The sequence below is a fragment of the Myotis nattereri genome (assembly GCF_964212035.1).
Source record: "Myotis nattereri genome assembly, chromosome: X".
Lineage (NCBI taxonomy): Eukaryota > Metazoa > Chordata > Mammalia > Chiroptera > Vespertilionidae > Myotis > Myotis nattereri.
In genome coordinates this window covers 128587368-128600664 of record NC_138078.1, presented here as the reverse complement: position 1 = coordinate 128600664, position 13297 = coordinate 128587368, and the positions used below count along the sequence as shown (strand labels likewise).

General features: G+C 38.3%; 1 pseudogene across 1 annotated transcript; it reads right to left on the bottom strand.

Moving 5' to 3' along the window:
- Positions 1 to 5448: 5448 nt before the first annotated feature.
- On the bottom strand, positions 5449 to 6241 carry LOC308511827 (small ribosomal subunit protein eS4-like; annotated as a pseudogene). The gene has a single exon. The product of its transcript is annotated as a small ribosomal subunit protein eS4-like (transcript).
- Positions 6242 to 13297: the final 7056 nt, after the last annotated feature.

The following is a 13297-nucleotide window of genomic DNA, read 5'->3' as shown; positions in this document are numbered from 1 at the left end:
TATAATAAACAACATAAACTGATGAACAAAAACAGATCCAGAGACAGAGAAGCATCCATTGATCAGACCATCAAACCTCAGAGGGAAGGGAGGGGAGGGTGGGGGTAAGGGGGAGAAATCAACCAAAGGACTTGTATGCATGCATATAAGCCTAACCAATGGACACAGACACCAGGGGGGTGAGGGCATGAGTGGGAGATGGGGGTTATTGGGGGCATAAGGACACATATGTAATACTTTAATCAATAAAGAAAAAATTGTTTTAAAGGCTTCTGTTTTACTTTTATTCAAAAAAATTTAGACATGTTCAAGCCAAAAATAACTGGCTTCCTTAATGTTAGACATTTCACATTATATTTCAATCTCAATTTACATGTTAAGGTAAATTAGGAGGTAATTAATTGTTCCAGTAAAAAAAAAGATGCTCTAAATTTTAAAAAATAATAAACGCTTAACTACAGTGAACTATTTTCACATAAATATTATTTCAGAAAATAAAGGACCATGTTTTTTTAAGAAAAATAATTATTCTACACATCTTTATTCCCTCTTCTTTCTCTTTCTCTCTCTACCCTCTCTCACAATTAGCTAATCAGCCAGTTAGGGGTTCCAACAATTACAAATGTCAAGGAAGGGAGGAAAAAAAAGAAAAACGGGAACTTAGTCAAGGTAAAAGAAAATCTTTTTCCTTTATAGGGTGTCCACCATTAACCTCTGAAGAACTGTACTCTACCTTGATGGATTTGTTATTCCCAGTCTCAACCCCTCCCACCTTCTTTCTCTATTATAACTGTTAGGTCAGTTAATTGGCTGATTAAGAATACCCTAGAATTTTTATTAACTGGCAATTAGAATCAGACCCAAGGCATATAGGATCCTTTCTGATTGGGAGTGTCACTTGAGTTACAAAGATTAATAAAGTCAAGTTGATTTAAATTCTGGTTTGGATCATTTAGCCTTCTTTTATAGGTATTTTAGAATCATCCATAGCTTTAATATCATCTCAGTTGCTTTCAAACCAAACTGCACTCATTTGAGAGCAGCAATTATTTAGTCTCTAAATAAGAAAAAAAAAGTACATCTGGCAATATTTTATATGTACAAACCCCAGAGGTGTTTCCATCTGTGATTATAGCAATTCTCAAATTTTATTCACAACATTCTTATTTTCTTTCTATCCAGGTCCATTCCAATAGAAGATTCAAGCTCTCCATTCAAAAAGCCCACAGGAGTATGCTATATGTCATGCTTTAATCCCCCTGGCCTAGTTAAATTCTCTCACATTCTCTTTCCATTTATAGGCAAGGCAAATGCTCTCTTGCAATCCAAAACCAGTTTGTGTTATAAGAAAATGGGATATTTGCATTAAAATTATGACCCAGCGAAACAGAATTGGGCATATCAATAATAACATGGACAAACAGCTGCAGAATGTATATATGGTATTGGGAGGGCAGGCCTAGAAAAATCCAATAGTGAAACCTAATATTTTTGAATCAGATAAAGCCCAAGTCAAAATTCTGACCAGGTACTGAAATGTGTGACCTTGGGTTAGTAACTTAGCCTGTGTAAACCTTGTGTTGTTGTTTTTTTCATCTGTAAAATGAGGATAATAACAGAAGCCATCTCATAGGTTTAATGAGAAAATTAAGAGATAACACATGACACATAGTAAGTGTTCAATAAATAACAGCTATTATTGGCATAACTGTCTCTCCTCTTCCCACTTACTGGCTGGTTGAGTAAACCAAGAGGCTTAAAGGAATGTTTGCTCTTCTGTAGATAAATTCTGAGAACATGGGAAAGCCTATAAGACAAGAAATCAAAGATCAAAATAATATAAGTGAGTGAAGGATAGAAAGAGTTTGACCATTGAAAACCCAGGGTTGGGAAAATGTAATATTCCTAACAATGTAACACTCCTAGGTCTAAGTTAGGTTGATAGGACGGGGGAGGCCACGGGCCTGTCCAACTGCTGAAGTCTTCCAGTTATTCACAGAACCTGCTACACCTTGGGAGTGAGGCACATGGAAAATCACACCAGAAAATTCAGTATCCTATGGTCATACAGGTTAAAAGCATGGACTATGAAGCCAAACTACTTGGATTTTAATCTCTGCTGTTACTAGATGTTTGACTAACTTAGGCAATGTAGTTGTACCTCTCTGTACCTCAATTTCCTTCTCTATAAAATATGAGATAGTATTAGGTTCTAATTTAAAATCCATGTTATAAAAACTGTTTAATATCTTTAAAAATCTTAGAAGAGTGCCAGACAAAAATGAGTTTTATAGGTTTTTGTTAAATAAAATCTGTAATGTACTGTAATTCACTTTGCCCTCATGTCACTGGCATCCTGGCCTCCAACTGGCAAATGTTTAAGAGGCATGGTGATGTATTTGATCCTTGTACCAGCTTTTCAAGGTGGAAATCAGATGACCAAAGGCCAGAAAAAGAGGTCAGTTATGGAGCCAAGGGTCCAAAAGCCAGTACTCACTTTCCTCATTTTCTGATTTCATACCCCACTGACACACAGTAACATATAGTATCCATCATCTTTATTAGTCCTTTAAAGTGAGATGAAAAAGACAGGGAGCAGGTCTAGCAGGTCTTCCCCAAAATTGGAAAGGTAGTGAAGTCTATCTTTGAACCTTAATTTTCTGTGAGCTCCCCCTCATCTCAGAAGTTGCTTTCTCCATTCCCTCCCACAAGCTAATGTTAAACCCAGTCCTTTAAAAAATACAAATATAAATACAGAATGTTGGACTTGGAAGGTCCATGTCCAACTCTTATGCCCTCATTAAGATGAGGTCACTGATGCCCATATAAGGGAAGTGACTTTAGTGAAATAATCAAATTCATTTATTTTCCAGTCTCTTCAGATTTTGCATCAAGTTGCATTTAGAAAAGGACAATGAATCACTCTCATTGGAACATTTGCCATTTCGATTCTTTGTAGTTTGGCATGCCTTCTAAGAGTTCAAGCCAAATGCCACTTCATGAGTTCTGATGTACTGTTTGCATGGGGCATTCCAATGCAAATCAAGTGTCTTGATCAAAATATCTTGGTCTTGTTCTTCTCCGAGATTTGCATCACTAATATATGCAAGTGCCATATAGTCCAGGGGCATCTGAAGGATAAAACTCATAAGAAACATTGCCCTTTAACAGTTCTGTTTTCTCAAAGGAAATTCAGTTTACTATGGCAAATTTCCCCAAAGTAAGATTTTTATCCCAATTGTGAACCTGAATGATTGTTAATCACATGACCAACAAATAAGTGCTGTGGATGATGTGTAGTAGCATGGAAGAAAAGGACAGGTAGAATTTAGAGATTAAAAAACAGATTGTACATGATGACTATAGTTGATAATTGTATAATTGAAATTTGTTCAGATAGTAGAACTTAAATGTTCTCCCACACATGAAAAGGTAAAAATGTTTGGTTATGATGTGTTAAATAACTCGATGAAGGAGGAATTCTTTCACAGTGTATTGTATCTCAAATCATCCGGTTGTACACTTTCAATATCTTACACTTTTATTTGTCAATTATACCTCAATGAAGCTGGGGTATGGGAGAAAGATACTGATGAATCTAGCCTTCCCTTCATTTTATATATGAAGAAACTCAAGTCCAGGAAGGCAAGCCACAAAGCTAGTTAGGACTAGAACAAGGTTGAGAATCCAGTCTCCTGTATTTTGCCCTGTATAATGTTGTGCACAAATTTCAGTTTATGTGTAAGTCCTTCAGCAATAAATATATGACTTGAAGTGAGGTGAATCATGTTATCACAGGACATATTATTGGGATTTAGTCTAACTTAAAATCACAGTCCCCTCTGTGTTAAACATGTTGTTTTCTTTTTGTGGACAGAAAAATATTATGATTTCAGTAAAACCTTCTCAGGAATTCTGAGTATGGGAGATGGTTGTTGCTAGAGAATGGTAATAATAGGTCAAAATAGCATGCAAATCCTCTATATGTCAGAACAAAAACTCCCTAGAAATATTTACTCAGCACTCTACCTTTTATCATTTGAAAATGCTTGATAATATTCAATTAAAAGGGGGCTGTTTTTAGATAACCGTACTGCATTTTGAAGAATCCACTCTTATAGCATTTTAATAGTACACTTCTCTCCCTAATTTTCTTAGATATCTGCTGATATTTATTTGCCAAATGAAAATCATACATTAACATTGCAGTTTGGAAGAAAATGAGTAACATTTCTTGCTATGTTGTAGGTCAATAGTTACAGCTGAAGTTTCATTTCTCTCCCATTAAAATTGCTTATTTGCCTCATCTTGATGTGTATCAAATGGTAATAAGATACGGAATATATAAGGTTGTGACCCATACCAGTAGGTTTTGCTGTTTCTAGGGTTTTCTTGTTAATTGGTTGCATTGTATGTCAGATCAGATTCTTCCATGCCATTGTTTTAAGGCTGGTGATCCTTCATAGCATCATTGTAAAGAGAACTAAAAGGAGTTTCACCAAAATAAGGTTAGAAGTGAAATTTCCTAAAGGCAGAACAATGGTTTTTGGTTTTATGGTTTGGAAAATAAAAGTGCATTCCATTTTGTGAAACCCCTTGAGTATGAAAAATGTTCTTTTACCAGGAAAAAGGTGTGTGGCGGGAGGAACTACTCAATTTGTAATTCTGCACTGATTTTAGAGGTTTCAGGTTAGAACACAATTCTGGAAATAGAAACTAATATGAAAAAATTATTCTAGCTTATGTCAAATAATGAACTGCCCTATGGAGCTATGTATACTTGACTTCACCTAATAAATGTCCACCACAGCTGTTGGTTGTAAACCAGTGGCATATTTGTTTTCTGATTTGAATAATCCCCCTCTAATTTATTATTAGGTTGGATTTTTGTTCATTTAATTTCTTAATAGAAAGCTAGGCATCATATCCTTATCTCTGAGCATTTGAAGGATAGGACTTGGGAAATGCAAAAAAGGAACAGGGGCAAAGTATGGACACTGGCCAGGAAGTCAAAAGACCTTGGTTGAATCCAGCTCTATCACTTACTAGCCAAAGGACAGTGGCCAAGTTAGCATATCTTTCTGGGCCTCGGTTTTCTTACCTGTAATAATATCAGATAAAGAAAATCTATATATATAAAAGCCTAAGTGACCGTTAGGACTGGACAACCGGACAACCTGATGACTGGCCGGTAGCTATAATGTGCACTGACCACCAGGGGACAGATGCTCACTGCAGGAACTGCCCCCTGGTGGTCAGTGCACTCCCACAGCCAAATTCCCGTGGCCAGCCAACCTCCTCCTCAGCTTACTGTAAGTAAATGTTTGGAAAAATCAGTACATAGCATAAGAATCACAATCACTGTTTTTTGTTTTCTCTTGTATTAACAAAAATACAAGAGACTTTATTAATACAAAGTCTTTAAGTACAAAGACTCTTCCAATGATGTCACCTAGAGATCATTTCACCCACTTGTTTGGCCACCAGTCTCTTGTCTTTTTCTTCAGCAATGGTAAGGTGGATACCCTTTCTACAGGGAAGAAAAATCCATGGTTTGTTACTTTTGCAAAAAATGAAAATGTTAGGGAACCATGTAGCAAAGCTGTTGCCATTGGCATCTTTCCCATGAACCACATCAAAAGAACCAGAGTATCTCTCTATTGATGATTACACCAGTTCTTCCAACGGTTATCTCCCTTGGTCACCATTCTTAGGTTACCAGTGTCAAATTTGATGAAATCAGTAATTTTTCCAATCTCCAAATCTGAATGGTGTCATTCACCTTGATGAGGGAAGTAGCAGATGGTGCAAGCATCATGGGTCACCAGATGAAGGATTCCTTTTATACCCACAAAGATCTGTCTCACTTTGCACAACTTGCACTTGGCCTCCTCAGGTATAATCTGATGAACAGCAAAGTGACCATTGGTGTCACAGATCAAATGAAAATTCTCTCCTATCTTGTCAATACTGATGACATCCATAAAACCAACAGTATAGTTTATACCAGTTTTGACCTTGCCATCAATCTTAATAAACTGCTACATGTAGATCTTCTTTACTTAATCTCCTGTTAGGGCATACTTATGTCTGTTCCTTAGGAAAATTATGAGAGGGAGACATTCGCTCAGCTTGTGGGGACTGGCAGTTGGATGGGGAGCAACACACTGGTCAGTTTATCCAGAATCCAATGCTTTTGTGCTGCAACAGGCTTCAGACGCTTCCTAGGACCATGAACCATTGCTACACTAGGCATGGAAAGAGCCATAATACACTAAGTGAAATAAGCCAGTCAGAGAAAGATAAATATCACATGATCTGATGGAATATAATGAACAACATAAACTGATGAACAAAAGCAGATCCAGAGACAGATAAGTATCAATCAGACCATCAAACCGCAGAGGGAAGGTAGGGGAGGGTGGGGGTAAGGGAGAGAGATCAACCATAGGACTTGTATGCATGCATATAAGCCTAACCAACAGACACAGACACCAGGGGCGTGAGGGCATGAGTGGAGGAGGTGGGGGGCAATGGGGCGATAAGGGCATATATTAATACCTTAATCAATAAAGAAATTTAAAAAAAAGAAAGAGCCATAATCCTTTTTCTTGAAGCAAAGTGGTTGATGATCTCAGATATTGCAACAGGGATTCCCATTTTAGATATACCTGAGTATAGCCATGTTGTTAAATCCCTTAAAAGAAGTCAGTGTACTTGAGTTATCATAAGCTTCCATCCCAATTGGAAACTAGGTCCATCTAAGACAATGTTGTCCAATACAGGAGCCACTGGCCACCTGACTGACACTATACTTTCTGTCCGGAAGACAAAGCAGGCTTGTTAAGCACATGAAATGGGCCAAGACTGAATCGAGATATAATGTAAATATAAAACAGACACCAAATTTAAAATACTTAATATGAGATTTAAAAAATAATATAAAATATCTCATTAGAAATTTTTATATTAATTGCATATTAAAATGAAAATATTTGGATATATTGGGTTAATTAAAATATATTATTAATCCTTGGCTGGTTTGGCTCAGTGATTGAGCGTTGACCTATGAACCATGCCGGATTGCAGGCTCGATTCCCAGTAGGGGGCATGCAGGAGGCAGCTGATGGATGATTCTCTCTCATCATTGATGTTTCTATCTCTCTCTCCCTCTCCCTTCCTCTCTGAAATCAATAATATACATATATATGTTAATGAAATTAATTAATATTTTTTCTTTTTCTAATGTGGCTACATAAAAATTTAGAATTATATATGAAGCTTGTGTTATATTTTCATTGGCCACTACTAAAATTGGAACCACCTTTTATCAAAAACAGAAAAGAGCTCTGCTGGCATGGCTCGATGATTCTCTCATCATTGATGTTTCTATTTCTCCCTCGCCCTTCCTCTCTGAAATCAATAATATACATATATATGTTATTGAAATTAATTCACCTTTTTCTTTTTCTAATGTGTTTACTTAAAAATTTTGAATTACGTATGGAGCTTGTGTTATATTTTCATTGGACAGTACTAAAATTGGAACCGCCTTTTATTAAAAATAGAAAAGAGTTCTGCTGGCATGGCTCAGTGGTTTCGTGCCTACCTATGAACCAGGAAGTCATGGTTCCATTTCTGGTCAGGGCACATGCCCAGGTTGCAGGCTCAATCCCTAGTAGGGGGTGTGCAGGAGGCAGCCTATCAATAATTCTCTCTTATCATTGATGTTTCTCTCTTTCTCCCTCTCGCTTCCTCTCTGAAATCAATAAAAATAAAAATAATTTTAATTAAAAAATAGAAAAGAATCTATCCTTAAAACAATCTAAACCCTAATAATTCATATATATAGCATCTCCTCTTGAGTCAAATGGGACTCCTGAAACCAAAGGGCTATGTCACAAAGCACTGTTAAAAGCCCACAACTTCGTCTATGAAATATCTGAGTCACTATCCAAGCCAAAAATAGGAGTTCTGGATAAAGGACTTCCAAGCAGAGAAGAGAATTCTAAAAATTTCAAGAGTTACAAGTAAATTTTTAAAAAGGCATTCTTGAAGTTCCTGAAAAATAAACCCTCAGTATTGACCAACTTAACTTGTACTGACAAGTTTGGTTGCCACAAGAAACTAAAATAAACTCCAAATGCTTTGCATGAGGTAGCACAGTGCCTTCCATCCTAACAATGTTTGCTGAACTGAATTGAATTTTGTAGAGGTTGTCTAATTGGATTTGATCTCTTTTCAAACTGAAGTCAATGAACCAGGGTATGTCCATACACAACACTAAAGCTCTCCACTGAGTCTATTAACATGTATTGAGGGTAGATACCATGCTGTCTTGGCCATTTTATAGTGACTACTGGATCTTTGCTAAAGCTCTAGTGACTACAGGGCAGGATGGAGGTATCAACTTGAACTTGTTTGTAATAAATACCTTATTATATCCATGTTTTCACCTAAAGCAGGAGGGCTCCTATAGCATGACCCCGAGGATGGTATCATAACAGAGCCTCTGACTATCACACACACCTGCAATAGTTAAATTTGATCATTCATGAAGATGTGGGTTCTATGTATAAGGCACATATACCATCTGAAATTGGAGTAGTAAAAAAAGACTTTAAGGAATAAGATCTTATTAATTAACTAGATGAGGGGGAAATCCTTTCATAATATATATAATACATAAAATCATTATGTTGTATACTTTAAATATCTTACAATTGTAGTTTCTAGTTGTACTTCAATTTAAAAAGAAATAAGTAGAAACAATTTTTAAGCAAAGGGAACGTAAACTTCTGGAAGATTTGTGTACCAGGCCTCTAGTTGCATATAACTCCACTTAAAACATGAAAAGCCCAAAATGATATAAACAAGTCTATTCAGTTAATTCAGTGAAATATAAAAAGAAAAACATGAAACCCAGCCATTTGACATTATGGAAACAGACTAAGCAGTTGACTGATCAATCTATTTTCAACAGGTGTGTGGATATCCTGAATGCACACTTAGTCTGTGGCTATTGCCTTAAAAGAGACAAAAATCTGATCAGATAAAGTGGAGATGGTTACTGTGACCCAGCAACCTCTGTTCAAACTTTATCCATACTGGGACACTCTTACACTGGGTTATTTTGAATGAGACCCATATCTATTTATGTATTTTCCTAGTTTTCTTTATTACCTCCTTGTTGCACCATTGAGCCATTTTTGAGGAGATAAGCCATTATTACAATGTTGTCAAGTTCCTGATCATTTTCTAGTTCAAATCCTTGTTCATGCTGTTTGCTAAGTACTTGTTCCCTGTGACAGCTTTCAGCCAAACAGAATACACTGAATGCTGCATTCCAAACCATTCTGTCCTGCTGGGCTCCAAGTGAAACAAGCTCTTCAAACTCCATCATGTGAACTTTACACAAGGAACAATCTCCCTCAGACAATTCCATTCAAAGATACTATCCATGAAACTGGGACTCAGCAAAGGGGTGACATTACAGGATTCCCCCTCTGGACAGGGTCATGACCACCAAAGTTGTATTTAAGAGGCTCCCACATGGTTTGGCACATGATTTTCATAATGAGCTAACATTTCCCCCAAACTTTCCCATTAGCTTCCAATTTAGCATATTCACACTTAAACACACAAAGTCAGGTACCTATGTCAAGAAAGGCTGGAATTTCAAGAAGTAAAGTCTGAGAGACTTGCAGGCAGGGTTTGTATTAGGGGTAGGAGAGTAAATGCAAGACATATTATAAAATAAATATGGCACATAATACATATGTGTTTTTTTGGCAACATATTAGGAATCATAGACACACAAAGTATTATATGCAACCAAGAGGCCAGAGTAGCAAAAAAAGAAGAGGGGTGGTAGGAAGATGGAAGAAAAAAGACAACAAAAAAGTGAGAAAAGTTAAGCGAAGTAGATTTCTATTAAATGTCTTAAGGAATCCAAGATGGTGGTGGATTAGGTAAAATTTACACTCACCTCGCTCCAGTACCAAACTGGAATTACAACTAAAATATAGAACAGTGAATCTGAATAACCACTGAAGACCACCTGAACACAAGTCTTATAACCAATGATTTACAGAAGAAGCCACATCAAGAATGGTAGGAGCGCTGAAACCGGTTTGACTCAGTGGATAGAGCGTCGGCCTGCGGACTGAAAGGTCCCAGGTTCGATTCCGGTCAAGGGCATGTACCTGGGTTGTGGGCACATCCCCAGTAGATGTGCAGGAGGCAGCTGATCGATGTTTCTCTCTCATCGATGTTTCTAACTCTCTATCCCTCTCCCTTCCTCCCTGTAAAAAATCAATAAAATATATTTAAAAAAAAAAAAGAATGGTAGGAGCAGTAGAGACATAAAAGGGGCTGGCCCAGGGGTGGGCAAACTTTTTGACTCGAGGGCCACAATGGGTTCTTAAACTGGACCGGAGGGCCGGAACAAAAGCATGGATGGAGTGTTTGTGTGAACTAATATAAATTCAAAGTAAACATCATTACATAAAAGGGTACGGTCTTTTTTTTTTTAGTTTTATTCATTTCAAACGGGCCGGATCCGGCCCAGGGGCCGTAGTTTGCCCACGGCTGGAGCTGGCCCCACACTCACGTGCTGTGGCTGAGAATTCAGAAGCATCTCAGATTCAAAGTCTTCCCCTGAGGAACATGGGGTCTCAACCCCATGCAAGGTTCTCCAGCCCAGAACGTCAGAGCTGGGAAGAGGAACCCACATAATATCTGGCTGTGAAAAGCAACAGGGATTCTGTCTGCCAAGGAGAGATGGGACTCTGCTAGAAACCCAAGCACCCTGTTAAAGGGCCAGTGCACAAAATCTCATTCACAGCCATTAACCTGGGATCCAATGAAGGGTGGGCAGCTCTAAGTGGAATAAACTCATGTGAAGACAAACTGGGTAGTGTGGTTCTAGGTAGAGAGTTGAAGGACAACCACCAGGGTCCCTGTGCTGAGTCCATTTCCCACAGTGTGCACAGACACCATCTTTCTTAAGTACCAGAACACATATGATATCCTCCATATGATATCAGTCTGGGGAAATGCAATAGTCCACCCACCAGACTCCTAGTCACCCCACCCTGCTGAACTCAAGCACTACAAAGTAGTCAGCTGCCTGAACTCCTAGTGTAGAGGTCCAGGCAGACTCAGGGGGAGTTAGTAACTAAGTTGTGTGATTCTGGGGCAGGGGCAATTCTCCCCTTCTTGCAAGCCTGGCTGGCACAGTGCCCCACAATAGATCCACTAGTCCCATGTTCCCAACATCTGGCAGAGCACTTGAAGTCCAGCCAAAATGGGGGGAGGGGGGAACTGTGTTGTGTGGCTCTAGGACAGAAATCCATTTTCCCTCAAAAGCCAGACTGGTGCAGAACTCTCCCTTCACATTAAATTTTGGTCTGTGTGAGCCTGATGAACTCTACTAGCCTCATCCTGATGGTTCCCTAAGACCCTACCCCACCACAAAAATATGAGGGCACTCAGTTTCCATTGGTATACCCTGGGACTTTTGCTGAGTAGCCTCAGAACTAGCACTGGCAACAACTTTGAATCTATATCAATCTGGTGAACACCATTTGCCCCTACACAGTGAGTCACTGAGAACCTACCTCAAACAACTCACATACCAAGAGAGGCTTTTTCAATGACTAACCCTAACAGGCAGCTGGCAGGTGGAGGCAGGCAAAGCAGATCTTGGAGTGCCTTGGGTGTTTTGGTAACCTGCTCCTGGGCTTGGTGCTAGTGGAAGCCAGGCTTGGTGCACACCTTGGCCTTCCCATGCATACTAACTGTGGATTACTTCCAGAAGCAACAAACCTGGCAGCAGACTTCATAACATACCAGAGCAGGACCAATTAGCTCAACAAGCAGCATAACCAAAAAGAAATTTTGGCAGGCACCAGACCCTGATAAGGCAAATTCCATTTCAGGTGGTCAGTACCTGCACAGCAGCTCATACACTGTGGTTGGGGTCAGTCCTCACAATCAGCCAGCCTAAGGGTATTGCCCACACACAGAAGGGCAAACTGCAACCAATGGTATAAAACTAGGAAGCAATTACAGATATATGACTGAAAAATGCACAAACACACAGAGGCTAAATAACATGTGGTTAAACAATAAATGGGATAACAATGAGATCAAGGGGGGAAAAAAGTACCTTGAGACAAATGGAAATGGAAACATGACAACCCAAAATGTGTGAAACACAGTGAAAGCAGTCCTCAGAGAAAAATTCATCATATTGAAGACATAACTCTAGAAATAAAAATCTCAAATAAACAATCTAACATTAAACTTAAAGAAACTAAAAATAGAGCTACAGTCAAAGCCCAAAGTGACTTGAAGGAAACTATTATAAAGACCAGAGAGAAAATAAATCAGAGTTTTTAAAACAATAAAAAAGATTGATGAAACCAAGAACTGTTTTATCTTATTACATTGATTGGGGTGATATTGGTCAACATGAACATAGAGGTTTTATGGGTGTATTTCTATTACAAAAACTATACATTGCACCATGTGCCCACCACCCAAAGTCAAATCTTCTCCTGTCACCTCATATTAGGACCCCTTTTCCTCCAATTTCCTTCCCTCTGGCAACCACCACTCTGCTGACTGTAAGAACTGGTTTTTTAAAAAAAGATAAACAAAATTGATAAAAACTTTAACCATACTCATCAAGAAAAGAACAGAGGATAAAAATAAATAAAATTAGAAATTAAAAAGAAGTAACAACTGACACCACAGAAATACAAAGAATTATAAGAAAATATTCTAAACAACTATATGCCAGAAATGGGACAATCTGGAAGAAATGGATAAATTTCTAGAAACACAATCTTCCAAAACTGAACCAAGAAGGAACAGAAAATCTGAACAGACCAATTACAACTAATGAAATCAAAGCAGTTATCGAAAATCTCCCAACAAACAAAAGTCCTGGACCAGATGGCTTCCCAGGTGAATTTTACCAAACATTCAAAAAAGAATTAACAGCTATCCTTCTCAAACTATTCCAAAAATTTAAGAGGAGTAAAGACTCTCAAGTTTATTTTAAAAGGCCAGCATTATTCTGCTGAAACCGGTTTGGCTCAGTGGATAGAGCGTCGGCCTGCGGACTGAAAGGTCCTAGGTTCGATTCCGGTCAAGGGCATGTACCTGGGTTGCGGGCACATCCCCAGTAGGAGATGTGCAGGAGGCGGCTGATCGATGTTTCTCTCTCATCGATGTTTCTAACTCTCTATCTCTCTCCCTTCCTCTCTGTAAAAAATCAATAAAATAT